Here is a 9294-nt window from a genome sequence, read left to right as displayed (position 1 = left end):
GGGGGGGTATTGATGTGGTTAAAGATCAAGATCTGAAAATATAAATTTATTGAGTTTAGAAACACTTCTCTGTTCTTTGTAATGTATTGAAAGATTTGGGTAAAAAAAGAAAACAAACACGTCAAAGATGTATTAGAAGTGATAGGAATGAGATTAGCATCAAAAGGGTTAACTGAGAACACCTACTAATTGCCTAGCAAGACACATCCAATGAGATGAAATTAACCAATTTTATTGGGCGTGCGCTATTATCAATGAGAAAACCGCAGTTACCCTAGCGCCAGTTGCAGTTTACATATGCGGGTATTTATTATCGATATTTGCGCTTCAATGTGCTCCGGTTCACACGTTCAATTAATGACTTTTTTGGCTCACCAATTAATGTATGAACTGGTGCAGTGCCTTCTCCTTAGTAAATTACCCCTCGTGTAGTAAAAGTGATCCTGCTACAGGTGTCTAGCGTAGCCTAGAAGAATCCACCCGGGGTAGACATCTCATGTGACCCTTGCTTGGCGCACAGTAATGAAGAAAGCATGGACGATGTGATGACCACATTGTCACTCACAAGCTGCTGCCTCCACTACATACAATTCAGGGTTAATTGATGATACCAAGGCTCCGTCAAAGACTGGAGTCTTGATGAGAAGATGGATTAGCAATGGAGCAGAGAGTCCGGTAAATAATGCAACCTCTTCCTGTACCCCCTAAACTTAACAAGTATTTAACCCTTGCAGTGGAGGGGAGGGGTTTCTTATTGGTTTTGCCTGGATTAGGACTTTAAATCTCTCTCTCCTCCCTCCTATATCATCTTTCTCTCTCTTCTGTAGTAAAATATATCTCGGCACATCTGAAGGCTTACTTGGTGTTAGTAAAATGCCTTATGTGTAGTTTACCACTGTTCCTGTTTACAGAGTAGAACAATGATTTTGAGTCATTCCATGCCAGGGCTTAGAAGCACTCTTTATTGTAAATAGGAAGCTGGCCAGCGCTGCCTGGGATTTTTGTAGGCCTACTTACAGACAGGCCCAGACATATTGACCCAGCACAGCATCTTTAACTCTTTTCTTTTCTAATCCAGTCATTCTATGAAAAGAGAAGAAACGCAGTGGCTGGCATACATGAATGGAAGGAAATATTTATGCCGGGGTTGTATGAGGTGAGCTCATTTAGTAAAACTAATTAATAGCCTCAGACTGTCTCCTTGCACTATTTTTTATAGACAATGCTATGCAACAAACTTTGTGGAAAACAATACATAAAAAGTGTCCTCTCTTTTTAATGCATTCTTGGTTTATTTTATGCACAACAGACAAGTACGTATTTTATTGATATCAAGCGTAACGTTTCTTTGTTAGATCTATTGCATGATTTCATTACATCCCCATTACTGAGAAAGGTTGACTTACCTGAAAGGACAAGAGACTCAGAAAAGTTACAGGACCCTCCTAAATCACAGAGCCTAAAGGATTTCCTGAAAATGAAAGAAAGGAGAAGTAGTGTAATTATTAGTACCCGTTCCCCATTCACTGTGCTTCTTGTGGGAGATAGCTTTGTGCCAGTTTCTTGTAATGTGTTGGTTCTTGCACCTGCATTAATGTTGGTTAGTGTGGAAGTTTCTGACCACTTAGGTCTATGCAGAAGAGAAGAGGGCCATCAATAGAGCGTTTGGAGGCAAAGGTTCTCCATCTAGCCTCATAGTTGCCATCGTTCTACAGGGAGAAGCCACCAACCAGGTCACAGAAGACAGGATGAGGTCAGTTTGTAAAACAGATAGTGAAGAAATTAATTGGCCGAAACTACCACTTGCTGTATAACCAGTTAGTGAACCAGGAAGGCATTTTAAACATTTAATACAAAAGGACATAAAAAAAGAGACTCCACAAGGTAACTGCTATTAATTTTGTTAGCGTATTTTGTGCACCTCTCAGATTTTTTTTCACATTGCTACTTGGCCTAATTTGCTTGATTTCTAGGCCTAACACAGCAAACACCTTGTGGTGTTAATTAATACCAGCTACAGTATAATCATTAATATCTGCAAGAAACGCTGCAACTAATGAAAGATTACCGTATATACTCGAGTATAAGCCGAGATTTTCAGCCTCTTTTTTGAGGCTGAAAGTGCCCCCTCGGCTTATACTCGAGTCACCGCTGTCTGACTGCTCGATCAGCGTATCGAGCAGACAGACGGCGGACATTAAAATTCAAAAGCCGCGCCTCCTTCTCCGCCTCCGCCTGTGATAGGCGGAACACTGAATTTCCCAGCAGTCAGTGTTCCGCCTATCACGGACATCCGCTCATTCTCATACTACGGACGAGTATGAGAGGATGTCCGTGATAGGCGGAACACAGGCTGCTGGGAAATTGAGTGTTCCGCCTATCACAGGCGGAGGCGGAATTTTGAATTGTAGAATGGCCGCCGAGAAGAGCGGCGATCCATCGGCACGGCACGGGACGGAGGAGGCACGGGACGGAGGAGGCACGGCACGGGACGGAGGAGGCACGGCACGGGACGGAGGAGGCACGGGACGGAGGAGGCACGGCACGGGACGGAGGAGGCTCGGGACGACGGCGGCTCGGGACGGAGGCTTGGGACACAGGTAGGCTGGACACACACACAAGGCTGCACGGACACACACACACACACACACACACACACACACACACACACACACACACACGGATGGATGGATGGATGGATACACACACACACACACACACACACAGGGATGGATGGATGGATGAATACACACACACACACACACACACACACACACACACAGGGATGGATGGATGGATGGATACACACACAGGGATGGATGGACGGACACACACACAGGGATGGATGGATGGATGGACACACACACAGGGATGGATGGACGGACACACACACAGGGATGGACGGACACACAGGGATGGACAGCCATGTCTCACCCTCGGCTTATACACGAGTCAATAAGTTTTCCAGTTTTTTGGGGGTAAATTGGGGGCCTCGGCTTATATTCGGGTCGGCCTATACTCGAGTATATACGGTACTCACGGTAATGTCCCAAATGTAAAAGCTTTTCAATGCTTCCAAAAAATCTATATTTCTCACTATTAGTTTAAGTATTGTTCCATGTCATTAAATGTATCTCTTCCAAAGAACATCCAAACTGTAAAGTTAATTGCTTGCATTTCACTTGTACCATTCCATTACATTCTACAACCCCAATTCCAAAAAAAGTTGGGATGCTGTGTAAAATCTTCATAAAAAACAGAATGCAATGATTTTAAAATGTCATAAACCCATCTTTTATTCACAATAGAAAGCATATCAAATGTTTAACCCCTTCCCACTACCGCCTCCCAGCCAGGGCCAGACTGAGAATAAAAACCAGCCCTGGAAAAATTTCATACCAGACCCATAGCATTATTATACCAGCCCAACAGCATAATGTCATTATTTTCCTGTTCATAAAAGAGAAAAACATGCATTTTAAAGCACATTTGAAGAGCGTATATGTATATATATATATATATATATATATATATATATATATATATATATATAGATAGATAGATATAGATAAGAAAGCACATAGGGCTAGTGATATATCTATATAGATATATCAGCAAATTCCAGTTAAAAGTGGTAAAAGTGGAGTAATCATCAAGGGGGACACCTGGGAATGGGGGGGGGGGGGAAACCAGAGACCACCTTCCGCAGAAAGAATACACTAAGGTAAGGGGGGGTGGGTTACTGATATAAGGGGGAAACTTCAGTGCCCCCTTACATTATTGTATTCACTTCCCCCTTACATCAGTGACCCACCCTTAGACCGGCCTGGCGGCGCTGTCACTGGCCTCCTCTCACGTGCACCTTGCAGGGCTCGGTCAGTCGGCTCCAGCTTGGTGGCTCTGGTTTTCTTATAGTCTCTTCTCCACAGTCCACATACATCTGCCCTCACTGGCCATCAATGGAGCCTCACTGTGCCCATCATTAAAGCTTTACTGTGCCCATCATTGCAGCCTCACTGTGTGCATCATTGCAGACTTACTGTGCCCACCATTGCAGCCTCATTTTTCCCATCAATGTAGCCTCACTACACTACCATCTCCCGCTGTGTCACGGAGCTCAGTCTGAAATGTTCGGCCGTGCTATGACAAATGTCCCGCTCTCTTTCTAGACAAGCTCATGTGAAAGACAGAACACTGCGTCTATCACACGAGCTGGTTTAGGAGGTAGGAGGGACATTTCCGAACATTTCCCACTGAGCTCCATGAGACAGCTGTCTCCCGCTGTGTGTGTGACATGTAAACAAGAGGAGAGGGAGGAGGAGGAGGGAGGAAAGGGAGCTGCAGCCACAACTCAGCTCAAAGCAGCCCCAGGGCAGGCAGCCTACCGGGAAATGTCCCGGTATCCTGGTAGGCCAGTCCGGCCCTGCTCCCAGCCCTTTAAGAGCTTCTAAATGCCCAGAGGCGGAGCCAAGCATTTCGGTTCATGTGACAGCTGTGATTGGCTGTCACAGCAGTGACATAATCAGAAAGCTCCCAATCGCAAGTATGCATCAGTAGCTTTCTGGTCCCCATCAGTGACTGTGCTGGGAGCGCACAGGGCATGCGCTCTCAGCACAGAAAAGTGTTTACATAGGGCTGCATATATGGGACCTCTCTGTGTTAAAGCTCACCCGCCAAGAGGCCACATATATGCGTACCATCAGCGGAAAGAGGTTAAACTGAGAAAATGGACCGTTTTAAAGAAATAAATAAGGTCATTTTGAAATTGATGGTAGCAATATATCTCAAAAAAGTTGGGACGGGGCTATATTTACCACAGTGTGGCATCTCCTCTTCTTTTAACCACTTGACCACTGGGCGCTTAAACACCCTTAATAACCAGACCAATTTTCTGCTTTCGGTGCTCTCACATTTTGAATGACAATTACTCAGTCATGCAACACTGGACCTATATGACATTTTTGTCCTTTTTTTCACACAAATAGAGCTTTCTTTTGGTGGTATTTAATCACCGCTGGATTTTTTATTTTTTGTGCTATAAAAGAAAAACTACAGAAAATTCTGTAAAAAAATGAATTTTTCTTCGTTTCTGTTATAAAATTTAGCAGATTAGTAATTTTTTCTTCATAAATTTTGGCCAAAATTTATACCACTACATATCTTTGGGAAAAATAAGTACAAATTGGTGGATATTATTTGGTCTTTGTGAAAGTTATAGAGTCCACAAGCTATGGTGCCAATATCTGAAAATTGATCACACCTGAAGTACTGACGGCCTATTTCATTTCTTGAGACCCTAACATGCCAGAAAAGTACAAATACCCCCAAATGACCCCTTTTTGGAAAGAAGACATTCCAAGGTATTTAGTAAGAGGCATGATGAGTTTTTTGAAGTTGTCATTTTTTCCCACAATTCTTTGCAAAATCAAGATTTTTTTTACTTTTTTTTTTTTTTCACAAAATTGTCATATTATCAGTTTATTTCTCACACAGCATATGCATACCACAAATTACACCCCAAAACACATTCTGCTATTACTCCCGAGTACGGTGATACCACATGTGTGAGACTTTTACATAGTGTGGCCACATACAGAGGCCCAACATGCATGGAGCGCCATACATGTAAAAATCATCATTTATTTGCTAGAAAATTACATCGAATCCCAAAACATTATATATGCTTTTTTAGCAAACACCCTGGAGAATACAATGGTGGTCGTTGCAATTTTTTATCTCGCACGGTATTTGCGCAGCAATTTTTCGAATGCTTTTTTTTGGAAAAAAAACTGTTTTGTGCTTAAAAAAAAAAAAAAAAACACAGTAAAGTTAGCCCAATTTTTGCATAATGTGAAAGATAAAGTTACACCGAGTAAATCGATACCTAACATGTCACTCTTCAAAATTGCACAGGCTTGTGGAATGGCGCCAAACGTCGCTACTTAAAAATCCCCATAGGCGACGATTTAATTATTTTTTTACTGGTTATATGTTTTGAGTTACAGAGGAGGTCTAGGGCTAGAATTATTGCTCTCGCTCCAACGTTCGCAGCGATACTTCACATGTGTGGTTTGAACACCGTTTTCATATGTGGGCGGGACTTACGTATGCGTTCGCTTCTGCATGCGAGCACATGGGGACAGGGGCGCTTTAAAAAAAAAATAATGTATTGTTCATTTTACTTTATTTATTTTAGTTTAACATTTTTTTCCCCAAAAATAAATTTTTTGATCACTTTTATTCCTATTACAAGGAATGTAAACATCCCTTGTAATAGGAATATGGCATGACAGGTCCTCTTTACAGTGAGATATGGGGTCAATAAGACCCCGCATCTCATCTCTAAGCTGGGAAGCCTGAAAAAAAAAAAAAAAAGATTCTGGATTTGATCGTATTGGCGAGTCGGTAGAAGCACCGGAGGGCCGCGGGAGGGGGGGGGGGGGTGTCTATGGCTGGGTATTGCAGGGTATCACCGACTATGGCTGGGTATGGCTGGGTATCTCAGAGTATGGCTGGGTATCTCAGAGTATGGCGTTGCAGAGTATTGCGTTGCAGAGCATTGCAGGATATTGGAGGGTGTTGCAGAGCATTGCAGAGTGTTGCACGGTATTGGCGGGTGTTGCAGAGCATTGCAGAGTGTTGCAGGGTATTGGTGGGTGTTGCAGAGCATTGCAGAGTGTTGCACGGTATTGGCGGGTGTTGCAGAGCATTGCAGAGTGTTGCAGGGTATTGGTGGGTGTTGCAGAGCATTGCAGAGTGTTGCAGGGTATTGGCGGGTGTTGCAGAGCGTTGCAGGGTATTGCAGAGTGTTGCAGAGTATTGCAGAGTATTGCAGGGTATTGCAGAGTATTGCAGAGTATTGCAGAGTATTGCAGAGTAATGCAGAGTAATGCAGAGTAATGCAGAGTATTGCAGAGTAATGCAGAGTATTGCAGAGTATTGCAGAGTAATGCAGGGTATTGCAGAGTAATGAGTATTGCAGAGTATTGCAGGGTATTGCAGAGTAATGCAGGGTATTGCAGGGTATTGCAGAGTAATGGCAGGGTATTGCAGAGTATTTGCAGGGAATTGAGGGGTTAATTTTCGGTGAGCAGCGATGTGGGCACTGCAGATGCAGCCCACATCGCTGCTGACACCGATCTCTTCCCCCTCCGCTGTTCCGATCGGTATAGAGAGGGGGAGGGAGGAACCGGCGTCATAACATGATGCTGGTTTGTTTACAAGTGATCACTCCGTCATTTGACGGAGCGATCACGTGGTAAACGGCCGCTATGAGGACCCGGCGGACACGGATGCTCTCGAGTGCACGCCCCAGGGGGCGCGCGAGAGCGGAATTCTGGGAGGACGTCATATGACGGCCTCCCAGAGTTAAGATACCGCCCTGTAGCCGTCATTCGGCTATAGGGCGGTTATTAAGTGGTTAACAACACTCTGTAAACATCTGAGAAATGGGGAGACCAGTTGCTGGAGTTTTGGGAGAGGAATGTTGTCAAGCTCTTGTCTGATATAAGATTCTTACTGCTCAATAGCCTTGGGTCATCTTTGTTGAGGTTAAACTGAGAAAATGGACCGTTTTAAAGAAATAAATAAGGTCATTTTGAAATTGATGGTAGCAATATATCTCAAAAAAGTTGGGACGGGGCTATATTTACCACAGTGTGGCATCTCCTCTTCTTTTAACAACACTCTGTAAACATCTGAGAAATGGGGAGACCAGTTGCTGGAGTTTTGGGAGAGGAATGTTGTCAAACTCTTTTCTGATATAGGATTCCTACTGCTCAATAGCCTTGGGTCATCTTTCTTTGTTGTATTTTTCGTTTTAAGATGAAAGAAGAGAATAAAAAGCAGGCAGCTGTAAATACTGTAGCTGCTGACTTTTAAAAATATGGGACTTACCAGTTTGTGGTTTCCAGCACTGTCTTCCAGCAGCCGATTCTTCTCACCAATGTGGGTCCATGGTGCCATTGTCTTGGATTTGGGAGCTGGCTGGTACTTCCAGGTGAATCACTGCTGATTCCCTACTGCGCATGTGTCCCAGGAGGCTGCTGCAGGGGGAATATTGTGGAATGGGGGAGAGTTGGGTGTCAGGAAAAGTGATGTCATCCTCGCCTCATTGAGGATTGCAGAACAGGTAGAAGATACCAACGAAAAATGGTACTTGTTCCCCTCCTCCCAAAAAAACCTGCATGTCCGATAAAGACTGGGGAGAGGGAGAGAATCCGGATTCAACCCCCTGAACATGCCATCGAATTAAACCAGGGCAGATTTTCTCACCCTGAAACTGCAAATAAAGTATATTAATAACAACTATGTTTGCTTTTTAACGTGAAATGTGTAATCTACAGAGATAAGGGATATTATTAAGATAATAGGCATTCAGCAGGCAGTGGCGCAACTAGAACCTTCAGGGCCCCGATGCAAGAATCCATGAAGGGCCCCCCTGAACCCCAGCCAGGGCCCTTCCCTCCGAGTCCGGCGGTGGAACTCCAGGGCGTGGTCACAGGTATGACCTTTGTGAGCCCTGTAGTTCCACCACTGGCATCAGTAGTTTTTTTTTATTATTTTTTTTTAATTTTTAGGTGCCCCATTGGGAGACTGTCCCTAGGCAGGATGGGGTCCCCGTCCCCAGAAGAGATGAGGTCCTTTTCTCCAGGGCAGATGAAGTTACTGCCCCCAGGTGAGAAGGGGTCCCTGTCCCCAGGGGAGGTGGGGGTCCCTGTCCCCACGTGAGAAGGGGTCCCTGTTCCCAGGGGGAGATGGAGGGGGTATGTAATGGTGTGTGGGGTCCTCTGACTCACCATGATCAAGCTGTAGGCCGCGCACTCATCCATGTTGTCCTGGGCTCCATCCAGTGTGCTGGACGGGTGATCAGCATATCTCCCAGAAAGACCTTTCATCATCTGTGTATGACGGGGAGGAGGGGGGGGGGCTGGCAGACAAGCCTGCAGTGTCCTCCGGGGAGCTCTCATAGGGCTGCACTGCATCTGTGTGCTTAAAGTTTGTTTACCAGGGAGAAGTATGCAGTGCAGTTTGGGCCGGACTCGGGGTGGGCGGGACTCTGGCTGGGGAGAACAGACATCGGACTGAGCGGCAATGCATGGAGCAGGAGAGGGGTACTCTGAGGAGCCGGCTGAGGACACAGGTCATGCGAGGAATGCACAACTAAAGAGCAGCCATATGTTGAGGGGGTTGCATGGGCCCCCTGCATCACAGGGCCCGGTTGCGGTCGCAACTGCTGCACCCCCTATAGTTACGCCCCTGTCAGCAGGTTCTGAAAACAGCTCCCTGACCAAA

This window comes from Lithobates pipiens, unplaced genomic scaffold, assembly GCF_037356315.1.
Source record: "Lithobates pipiens isolate NorthernLeopardFrog02 unplaced genomic scaffold, aLitPip1_a1.2 Scaffold_8, whole genome shotgun sequence".
Lineage (NCBI taxonomy): Eukaryota > Metazoa > Chordata > Amphibia > Anura > Ranidae > Lithobates > Lithobates pipiens.
Note: the sequence above shows the minus strand (reverse complement) of the source record.